The 11,106-nt window shown below is 36.4% G+C and overlaps 1 protein-coding gene across 3 annotated transcripts in view; it reads left to right on the top strand.

Annotated features, from left to right (window-relative positions):
- The window catches only part of LOC111147028 (sodium leak channel, non-selective), a 291,306-nt gene that overhangs the window by 117,094 nt on the left and 163,106 nt on the right, over positions 1–11,106 (top strand). The window lies entirely within an intron of this gene.

Genomic DNA, 11,106 nt, shown 5'->3' with positions numbered 1-11,106 from the left:
TCTGCCTGCCTCTCTGCCTACTTGTGATCTCTGTCTGTCAAATAAATAAATAAAATTAAAAAAAAAAAAAATATATATATATATATATATATATTCAAGAAGAGAAATTAAAGATATATATATCAATCAAGTAATATACCATGTTATAGAATTGGAAGTCTCATATTGCTGAGATTATGGGGGTAAGTAAATGGAACACATGCTTAACTGCAATCCCAATCAAAATCCCAGGAAGATTATTTTTTGTAGAAATTGATTGGAAAACAAGGGCACCACTGAAATTCAGTGGGAAAGACAGTCTTGTCAATAAGTGGGACTAGAGGGGCGCCTGGGTGGCTCAGTGGGTTAAAACCTCTGCCTTCAGCTCAGGTCATGATCCCAGGGACCTGGGATCAAGCCCCGCATCGGGCTCTCTGCTCGGCAGGGAGCCTGCTTCCGCCTCTCTCTCTGCCTGCCTCTCTGCCTACTTGTGATCTCTGTCTGTCAAATAAATAAATAAAATATTAAAAAAAAAAGAAATAGGATATATGAAAAAGTAAACTTAAAAGACAGAAAAATAATAATTTGACTACTTTTATTATAAAAGCATTTTCCATGTTAAAAAAAATCAATTTGCCATATAGTTGAGTTCTTTTTAAGGAGTCACCTGTGAATTCCCCTCTTCTTGGAGGTTTGTTGTCTGTAAGAAAATATTTAGATTAAATTTCTACTGTGATGTGATGCTGCCTAATTACAGTGTGGAATATGGAGCTTACAGTTTAGCAAGAAACATAGACAATAAACAGCCAAGTGTTTTATGCGGTGGAGTACCAATGACAGGAGCTCATGAAGAAATTATATACAGCCTGACACTTGAAAAATGGGTATAATTTTGCTGTAGATCCAGCACACAATGATTGAATTGTCATTAAAAGCACAGAAAAACATGGGCCAATAGTAATATTTGCAGGTGAATTTCTAATGCAAGGATTCGAACATTGAAGGAATCCCAGTCAAGTGATTTCTGTCTGGAGTAGAAAGCAAGGTCTATATCCAGCCTGATAATAAGACTATCAAATGGGAAGCTATGGACCCTGTGAAGAATGTAAAAATAAGGCAATTAAAGATACATTAATTCCAATGCTAAAGACCCAGCTGAATTTTGAAGCTACAAATTCATAATGATACCAATTTAGATGGGTATATGCCTTTTTTAGCCTCGCATAAAAAGGAGAAAGGCAACACTGAGACTGAGGCAGCTCTGGAGATTTTCCAGGCTGGTGGAGCTGAGAGAGCTAGAAAAAGTTTTGGGTTTTTGGTGCAAAATGGTGGTTTATTAAAGCAGAGGGACAGGACCATTGGGCAGAAAGAGCTGCCACCCCAGGGTTGTGAGGGGCGGCTGCTTACATAATTGGGATTTGGGGGAAGTAAGGAAAAGGGAGGTTTCAAAAGGATTTTCTTATGTTAAAGAAGACTCACAGGATAGCTGAGGCCTTGTCATTATCAAGTTAAGGTTGTTTCTCCTTCTAGCAAGCCATTAACATGAAGATAGTTGGGAGCTTCCTGGAGGAATATTACACTCTACCTGCTTCAAGTGTCTGTCAATGGGCTGCAGGTTATAAGGAAAGTGGGACCAAGGATTTAGGATTTCAGAAAAATTCTGGAAAACTAAACATAAAATACGAAGTGTTACATGGTTGTGATTGTCTCAAACGTAACGATGGAGTCCAGGCAAGATGGCAAGGAGCTATCAAACTAAGATGTTGGCTAAAATCTTCACAATGACATTGAATTCATTCTGTGTGAGGCCAGTTCTTGGGGAAGGAGTGTAGGCAGGGGCACATAGGAAAACCTGATGGAGAGATTAATGAATGGCAGCCACAGGGAGGGTCAGATGAGAGAATGTCTTAAACTGATGGAATATACCTTAAAGGGTGTTGAGGAGTAAGAGACAAGACATCTCCTCCTCATCCACATGCTATCCTCCATGGGCCATGTGGGACACTGGAGCATGAGCATCCCCTTCTGGAAAGGGCTGTGGAGGAAGCTGTGCACTGGGACAGAACCAGCTGAGGCAAGGACATAGGAAGCAGATTCAGTGAACAGGGATAAGTCAGCAAAGTTTTTCTTAAAGAGCCAGATAATAACCATCACAGGCTTTTCAGGCCCCATGCTCTTTGTCTCAGCTACTCAACCCTACCGTTGTTGTACAAAAATGAGTGTGGGCTCAGAGTGGTGGTGTTCCAATAAAACTGTATTTATAAAAATAAGCAGTTGTTCTCAACTTTGGCTTGAACTATAAAAACAGAGAGTATGTCAACTAACATCTTTATGTGTTAAATTCAAATATACTAGTACTAACAACAATAATAACTGCCATTTGGGGGAGATTCTATTATGTCCCCAAGTACTTTAAAAGAATTCATTGCCCTATTTACTTCTTAAAATAGCTGTAGTAACAGAAATTCAAGTGTATGGGCTATCATGATTCAGTATTTAAGGCAATAGCATAATATGATATTTTAGAAAGTTTATTTTTAAAATAGATCACACATGGCCCTGTGCTTTCAGAGAAGTAATTTCTTGAGTTCCCACAAATTCCAGGATAATTTCAAAAATCCAAAATAGGGACGCCTGGGTGGCTCAGTGGGTTTAGCCTCTACACAGGTCATGATCTCAGGGTCCTGGAATCGAGCTCCACACGGGGCTCTCTGCTCAGCAGGGAGCCTGCTTCCCCCCCTCTCTCTGCCTGCCTCTCTGCCTACTGATACTTAGTAATTATTAAGTACTTATTAAGTACTGCCTACTCTGTGATCTCCCTCTCTCTGTCAAATAAATAAATAAAATCTTTTTAAAAAATCCAAAATAAACCACTGTGCCCGTAAGAATCATCTTGCAGTCTAAAAAACAACTTTTAAGCACAAATTAAGCTGCTTAGCTTCTGTTATATAGCTAGAGACCAGTTTTGCTACTAACCTAAATTTAAAAATTAGTTAAGAAACAGGAAAAACTTTTCTTTGTTTTTTTTAGGCTATGTATACATGTGAAAAGATGAATTTGCTTTCTTTGGTAAGAGTTTTCATTTTTAATTCTGATCTAAGATTAAACATTGTTAGTAGTATTATACACAAAATCACATTTTTATAATGAATATAAATGGATAGTCTCATTCTCTTAAGTACTAAAACTTGAACAGTACTTTTTTCTTATTGTATAAAAACTTATAAATATAAAGGTGTATCTGTTAGACTATACGTTTAACAGAAACTTATCAGCACAGTGTTATGCACAGAAGATTAACAGTTTTAACAAAATCCTCTTTTTTTTTTAAAAAAGATTTTATTTATTTATTTGACAGACAGAGATCACAAGCAGGCAGAGAGGCAGGCGGGGGTGGAAGGGAGCAGGCTCCCCGCTGAGCAAAGAGCCCAAAGCGGGCTCCATCCCAAGACCCTAAGATCATGACCAGAGCCAAAGGCAGAGACTTAACCCAATGAGCCACCCAGGCACTCCCAAAATTCCTCTTTTAAGAAAGTCACAAATTGATGGGAGAGCTAGCACAATGAAGCCAGCAATAAAGAACAGCATATCTGGTCAGGAGAGAGGTTTACTTTGTTTAAATCCAAGATGTCTCTCTGGTTTCCTGTTTCTCTATGGCAGCTGTGTGTTTGAAGCAGAAAGGCTTTCTTAAAGCATGGACTATTTGCCATCTTTCAAAAACTAATCTTTTCTAGAAGAGTAGCTTCTGTGTCCCTCTGAGGACATTTGGCTTTATGATATTTGTTAAAATAAAATTAAATGAAAGACCCATTTATTTAACTTCCAACAAAATCTGACACCCATATTTCACCTCATTAATCACAAGAAATGACCAAATTAAGAAACTGACACGTTTGCCATAACAGCAGTCTTTCCGATTATCATTAAGTTTAATTTCCTTTTTGGAAAATTTTCATTAAATAAGCTTCTTCTGACAATAATATTTTTGGTCCTTTCTTCCAAAGGACTTGGACAGGACCCTGATAGGTGAAAAATAATATAATTATGACCTTTTCAACTATTCCGTGATCCATTTCAGAAGTTTACTATTTATGTGGAATACTGAAGGTACACTGTAGGCTAAGAGCAGGTGATTTACAGACACCTCTAGAGGGATGCAGATAAGCATTTATTTTGATGTTATTTAATCTGAATTTCATTTAGGAGAAGAGAGTTACCTGAATTGGATATCTTATGACTTGTGTTCTCTAATCTTCTTTTGTGACAAATTCGCATTCATTTTCTCATTAATATCCATTATGTTCCTATGGAAGTGTGAAATAGAGACTGAAACACAAATCTTGGATAACATATTTCAAGTATCTTTCCTACATTTGGGCAGCATCTCTACCATTTTATTTTCTCAGACCCACACGGCACAATCAGCTCATTTATAATTTGTCACCTATAAATGCTCATACATTATTCATTGAATTAAAAGGGCAGAACGATTTCTATTGTTGTATTTACATTATGCATGTCATTTTCATTTGGTTATTTTTCTCCTTAGCCTCAGAAATTTGGCACTCATCTTACTGTTTTACCTGTTAGCCTCACAAATCCAATTGCAAGTTATTTTAGTAAACAAGCATTTTAAATCAATTTCTCATACTTTTCACTCTAAAAAAAATTTTCACAAGTGACATAGTTTCCTGGAAACAAATATAATACTGTTTTTTGGAATAACTCCTCTAATTTTTAAATCTGCATTCCATTATTGGTAATTTTCTTGAGGACAAGAGGGTGCATTATGGTATATATGAAATGGCATAAGTATTATTATGAAATGAAAACTTGGAGAAGAAATAACAAAGCATAGTTCTTTGCCTAAAGAACTCATATAACCTGCACTCCTGAAAATATTAGTTAAAATTTGCTATGGTGACATGAAACCAGATATATCTATAGAGTGTGCATTTTCAACAGGGAGTGAAAACACCTGTAAAGGGGTAACAATTGGTTTTTAGGGAGGCAAAAAAAAAAATCTTACTCTTTCTATTTATAAAGCAGAGATAGACATATGAAGTAGGTATATATATATAGATACAGATATAGATATAGATATGTAGATATATAACATATCTGTGGTATTAAAATTCCATATGGGGTGGTGATTAGAAACAAAATATCTAAAAAGACCCCTGGTTGGGGAGGAGGGGGTGTTTAAAAAAAAAAAAAAAAGAATTGGAAAACACTGACTTAGGAAAATTGTAGGGAGAAAAATACTTGTTTTCTTCACGTACTGTTTCCAAGTTGTTTTAAGGAATGTGACAATATTTATGGGAAGTTTATCACTTAACTTCATTCTTGAAAAGATGAGTTTCAACTTGTAAGCACTCACACACCGTATCATGTGCTGCAGGGATCAGAGACAGAGGAAAGGTCCCATGGACCCTGTCCATGTGGGAGCTGCAGAGGGAAGGGGCACAGCAATGGCACGTGCCCTCCCAGACCAGTAGTGATGAGTGAGAATCCACCCTCCCGTGGGGTTGCACTATTGACTGCCTGGGATTTGGAAGAAGCCTGAAAATGGACACATTTCTAGTTGATTCTTATGAGCACTTCTTCAGGTGTCTAGGTTCTGCAGGCAGCCCTGGGGCCTTCTCCCTTTTGTATGGCCAACAGCATGACCCTGGCAAGTTCCTCCCTGTTCAGCTATTGTCAAGGCTCAGTTCCCTGACATGGGCTGGAGCCACCCACTGAGAGGGGTTGCTACAGCTTCCCCCTCACTGTTCCACTCCAATGCTTCTGAACTGTGATATTCCTCTGAATTGAAACGCAGCACTAAACCTTCCGGCCTACATTAGAATACTTCATGAACATGTAAGCTAATTTGATTTTCCTAAATCACACCTTTAATTCCTGACATAGTTCTTCCCTACACGAGAGTAATCCCTAGTTATAACCAAGTTACATATGTTTTCATGTATAACATTTTTCATAAAATTTTACCACCTTGGGATTACTGTTTCTCAGAGAACTGGAGTGTTAGCTTATAATAATTAAAAAATTATGTTAAAATGAGGGATTGGATCCCACGAGTACTGGAATCAGGAACCCCAGTAGGAAAATGAGTGGGAATATGGTATTTACACATAATCACATAACAGTTTGCTAAATGCATTTTTAGTGGCTCTTGGTGGGTTTGAAAAGCACATAGATTTTCCCACTGAGCAAATAATAATGCAAATGGATCCAGCTGCATATTTAATCATGAATTATGATCCTTTAAAGAGACCATTCCATCTGTCTCTTGATAGCAAATGCAAAGTTAGTAAAGTGATTAGTTGTATTTACATATAATTTGACAATCTATTTGGATATATTTCAGGTATGTATCAGTAGTTCCCAACTTAAAAAAAAAAAAAAAAAGACACTTTGATATGGATTTCATTCTTTCCTTTGGAAAGAAAGTCTGAAAATACAGGCGAAGCCTAGAGATAGATGTGTGGGTGCCTGTCATTGTTCCCTCCGCTAATACAATAGCCAGGTCCAGCTGCAGGTTGGACCATCAGGACAGACCTCTCTTGTTTCAGTTTCTCCAGTGATTCCCCCAATGGTCTTCATATTGTTACAAGACCCAGACTAAGAAACCAGAGCTGGAGAAAACTCGCCTCTTTGTTAAAGCTTATGGATTATATGTTAATAAATAAATAAATAAAACAAAAAGATTTTAAAACAAACAAAAAACTTACGGCAGAGATTTGGATCCTCTGGCTGTCTGGGGCTGACCCTGCGTAGGAGTTACACCTGCCTCGTGGTTGCTTGTGGTCCAGAGAGATCCAAAAAATCCCACTGATGTTGATGAGCCAGGAAAGGAGCCTAGCTAGAAGCTTAATTGTTTCCAGGTAGAGGCAGTTGGAAATGGATTCCACCAGCCTAGGATGAGCCTTGACAAACGGCAGCTCCCTCCTTGCTGCCCAGCAGAGGACCATGGGTTTTTAAGTCACTTAGCATAAAAATCACAGTCCCCCCTACAAGTTCTCATTTGTCACTGCTCAATAGATCCTAAAAGACAAAAAAAAAAAAAAAAAAAAAAATGCAGTCATGAACATGCAAATAAAAATTATTCTCATACAAAGGGACCCAGAAACTAAGGATGAAACTCAGAAAACCAAGATGATCAAGTATAGGAGTTTCCCAAACAAGTATAATTGATGGAAGACAGCAGGGTTTGTTTTGTTTTGTTTTGTTTTTTAATGTCTCAAGCATAGGCAATTGAGACACAAAACAAACTTTCTGAAACTTTAGCTAAACTTTAAAAAAAAAAAAAAGAGCTGAAAAAGGGCGTGGTTGATGTTGAGAAAGAATTATTAATACAGAAGATCAAGTGGTGGGAGACCTCAAAGAAATGGCAGAAATCATGAAGGAAAAAGCGAAAGAGACTAACCACTCTGATGTGACCAATACAAGCTCCTGGAGGAAAAAGAGAATGGATAGAAGAAAATTAATAATGAGAGAAAAATGTTCCTAAATTGAGGAAAAGCATAAATCAGTAGATTGAAAGGAGTCACTAAATCTCAGGGAGACTAAATGAAAAAAAAAAAAAAAAATTCCTAGGCATGTCCTGGTGACCTTCCTTGGTTGCAAGCATAAGGAAAAATGTTAAAGCCTCTCAGCAGGCTTAAAAAATCAGCAAAAGCAAAATAAATGTACTGTGCATCAGATACAACTCATCTACGTTGTTGGAAGGTAGAAGGCAGTGAGTTAATATATGTACAGACTATTGAGAGCAAAGAATCTGTATGCAGCAACAATAGTCACGTCCATGGTAAAAATGCATTTTGGTGGGTGATGGGTATTAAAGTATTAATTAAGGTATCAATTAAGGTATTGATATAATAAGCACTGGCTGTTACATGTAAGTGACGAACCACTAACTTCTATTCCTGAAACCAATATTACACTATATGTTAAATAACTAGAATTCAAATAAAAATTGGAAGAAAAAATAAATTTTGAAAAGGAAAGTTTAAAAGAGTATACAACTTGTGATATTTATATGAGCAAACTATTCTAAAGTATGCTAATCATAAGTATATTGGAGAAGTAGCAAAGGAAAAGCAGATGTAGACCAGAGAGGCTGATAAGGAAAGAAGAGAGGTAGGTGTCCAATCCAAGTAAAAGATGACAATAAAAATGTCACACAAGAATCCTTCGGGAAAAAGTAGTTATGGTTCAAGAAGCTAGAAGTAAATGTGTGTAAACAATCTCCAAAAAAGCAGGATTTAGGAAGGGGCATGATACCCATGAAACATGGGGTGATAGAAGCATGCTATGTAGATGGCGGGGGTGTAAGGGATGCGTGAGCAAGCAAATTTGTGTGGGAGAGGAGCTTACAATTATTCAATTTTGATGCAATAATAAAAAAGGATAGATTGATTTATGACTGTTGTGAATTGAACTGGAGGATTAGAAAAGGAAAGTAGAATGTCCAACTTAACAAGGGGGGAAGAAATTATCAACAGTTTCACCATGTCAGAATCAAGAAAATTTATAGCAATGACATACAAAAAATTGGAAAGAAGACCAAGGCTAATTTTAGCACATTAAATATGTACAGATTGAATTTTCCTCTCAAAAGACCTAAAAAATCGGATTATGCTTAAACGCAAACTCAAATAGTGTATTGATTATAGGAAACACATACAAGGTGGCCCCAAAAGGTGGCTGAAAATCATCTCTCGATGAAACAACTAAAAGTTACAACTAAAATATTATTGTATTTTAAATGCTTAGTAGGACATGCAAAAAATTTAGGAATATTCTCAAGGCCAAAAATTAAGTGTGATGTAAGTGCAGAACATGAGATGGGCACTAACACCAATGGCTACTCTGAGGGCATTTGCATATCTTTGTCATCTAAAACTTGCGATTTTAAGAGCTATAACCAGGATAGAAGAGGCTGTGAAGGTGACGTGCCAGAATAGAGACCCCCACATAACATGTGTGCCAGAATAGAGACCCCCACATCACATGGGAACAAATACACTGAACTGTATTTCAGTGAAAGAAGAACAAGTCCACCCTCAGGAGGTTATGATAAGGAAACCTTGACTGCGGATTGTTAGAAAAAGAGTAAGCTTTACTGAAAATGTGTCAACACAAACATGCCTACACGTGGGGTTGGAGTTCCCATGGATTGTACCTACTTTCAAAGATGAAATAATTCTTATTTTATTTGAGAAATTACAGATCATGCAAAAGATGGAAAACTCCACAGTAAGTTTGAGAAAGCTAATGTAAGCTTAACGAAAACCTTGATGATGATAGTACAGTTAAATATGGACCAGTTTCATATATGACAATAGCTACAAGTATTATAAGTAACATGTTATTCAATAAAATCCAACAGGCTAGCATTACCATCTAAGATTTATTCCAGGAATATATAAATGGTCAATATCAAAGACTCTTGTAATATATTTCTTTGCCTCAGTAAATTAAAAGCTAAAATCCTGTAAGCAGAGCAGAAGGAAAGCCCTTAAACATGGTGGCAATTAATTACCAAAACCCATTGCAACCATTTTACATGAATGCTGGAAAATTTTCTTTGAAAATAGGAGCAAATTAGGGATCTCTCTTACTGCCAATTCATTAGTGTATTATAAAATAGATATAGCATTATAGCTAGTGAATTAATACAATTAACTCCTAAAGAAGTCTTGAAAAAATCTTATCTTCATTTGCAGGTGAAATTTACATATTTCTATAAAACCCAGGAGGTATTATTTAAAATATTAGAAGAATGTAGTAAGGTGGGTATAGAAAATCATTATAGAAAAATCAATAGCCTTTTTTTTTAAGATTTTATTTATTTATTTGACAGAGAGAGATCACAAGTAGGCAGAGAGGCAGGCAGAGAGAGAGGCAGAGAGAGAGGGGGAATCAGGCTCCCTATGAGCAGAGAGCCTGATGTGGGACTCGATCCCAGAACCCTGAGATCATGACCTGAGCTGAAGGCAGAGGCTTAACCCACTGAGCCACCCAGGCGCCCCAATAGAAAAATCAATAGCCTTTTTACTCCACTGGAACTAACTAGGTGGAAATGGTAAATAAATAAATAAATAAATAGAAATAAAAAGGGTAAAAAATGCATTTACGCTAGTTATCAGACTATTAAAGTCATAGAAATAAATTTCACAAGCAAACAATAACATCTTTATGGGGGAAATTTTTATTAAAGAACATCATCCAAATAAATAGAAAAACTGTGTTTTTTGGGTAAGAAGACTCAATAATAGTCCTCCTAAAGTCCTATTTTGTTTTAAAAGGTAAAGAAAAAATTTAAAAAGATAAAGGTAGAAATATGTGACCAAATAAAATTTAAAGTGGTTGTAGTAAAGCTACTGCCACCAAAGTTAAAAATCAAACTATTGACTAGGGAAAAAATATTTGCAGTTCATATAGCAGACAAAGATTAATGTCCTTAATATCAGCAACTCTGAAAACTGATAAGAAAGACAAAACACCACCATAGAAAATTGGCATGGTTATGAACAGGAAAATTGTTTTAAAAAGAAAAATCTAAATGATCAATACACATATGAACAGATAAGTAAGTTTGATTAAGTTCCATTACATCTGGTGATAGTATAGATTTAGGACAAGAAACCCTTTCCTACCTTGCTAGAAGGCAAAAGACTTATAACATTTTGAAAGTAATCCCTTAATATTTTCTACAATTTTAAACATGCAAACCTGTCCTTTGCCCCAGGAATGCCAGCTTTGAGAATGTATATGTAGATACAAAAGCCCAATAAAATACTGATATTGTGTAAGGATAGTTAGTGCAATCTTGTTTTAGAAGTGGAAAACTATTTAATCATTTTTCCTGATGATTCCTAATCAAGGAAATCCAACCCTTCAATAAATCAGTAAGGAAAATGTTGAACCAAATAAACATTGAAGACTTCTGGGTAGGATGGCAGAGTAGGAGGACCCTAAATTCACCACGTCTCAAAGACACAACTAGGTAACAGCCACATCAGTGTAAATAATCCAGAAAACAACCTGAGGACTGGCAGAACAGACTCTTCACAACTACATGGAGAGAAGATACCACATTGAAGAGGGCAAGAAGAGCCT

Source organism: Enhydra lutris, unplaced genomic scaffold (assembly GCF_002288905.1).
Source record: "Enhydra lutris kenyoni isolate GAN:26980312 unplaced genomic scaffold, ASM228890v2 scaffoldscaffold15, whole genome shotgun sequence".
Classification (NCBI taxonomy): Eukaryota; Metazoa; Chordata; class Mammalia; order Carnivora; family Mustelidae; genus Enhydra; species Enhydra lutris.
This window is presented reverse-complemented; position numbering and strand designations above follow the sequence as displayed.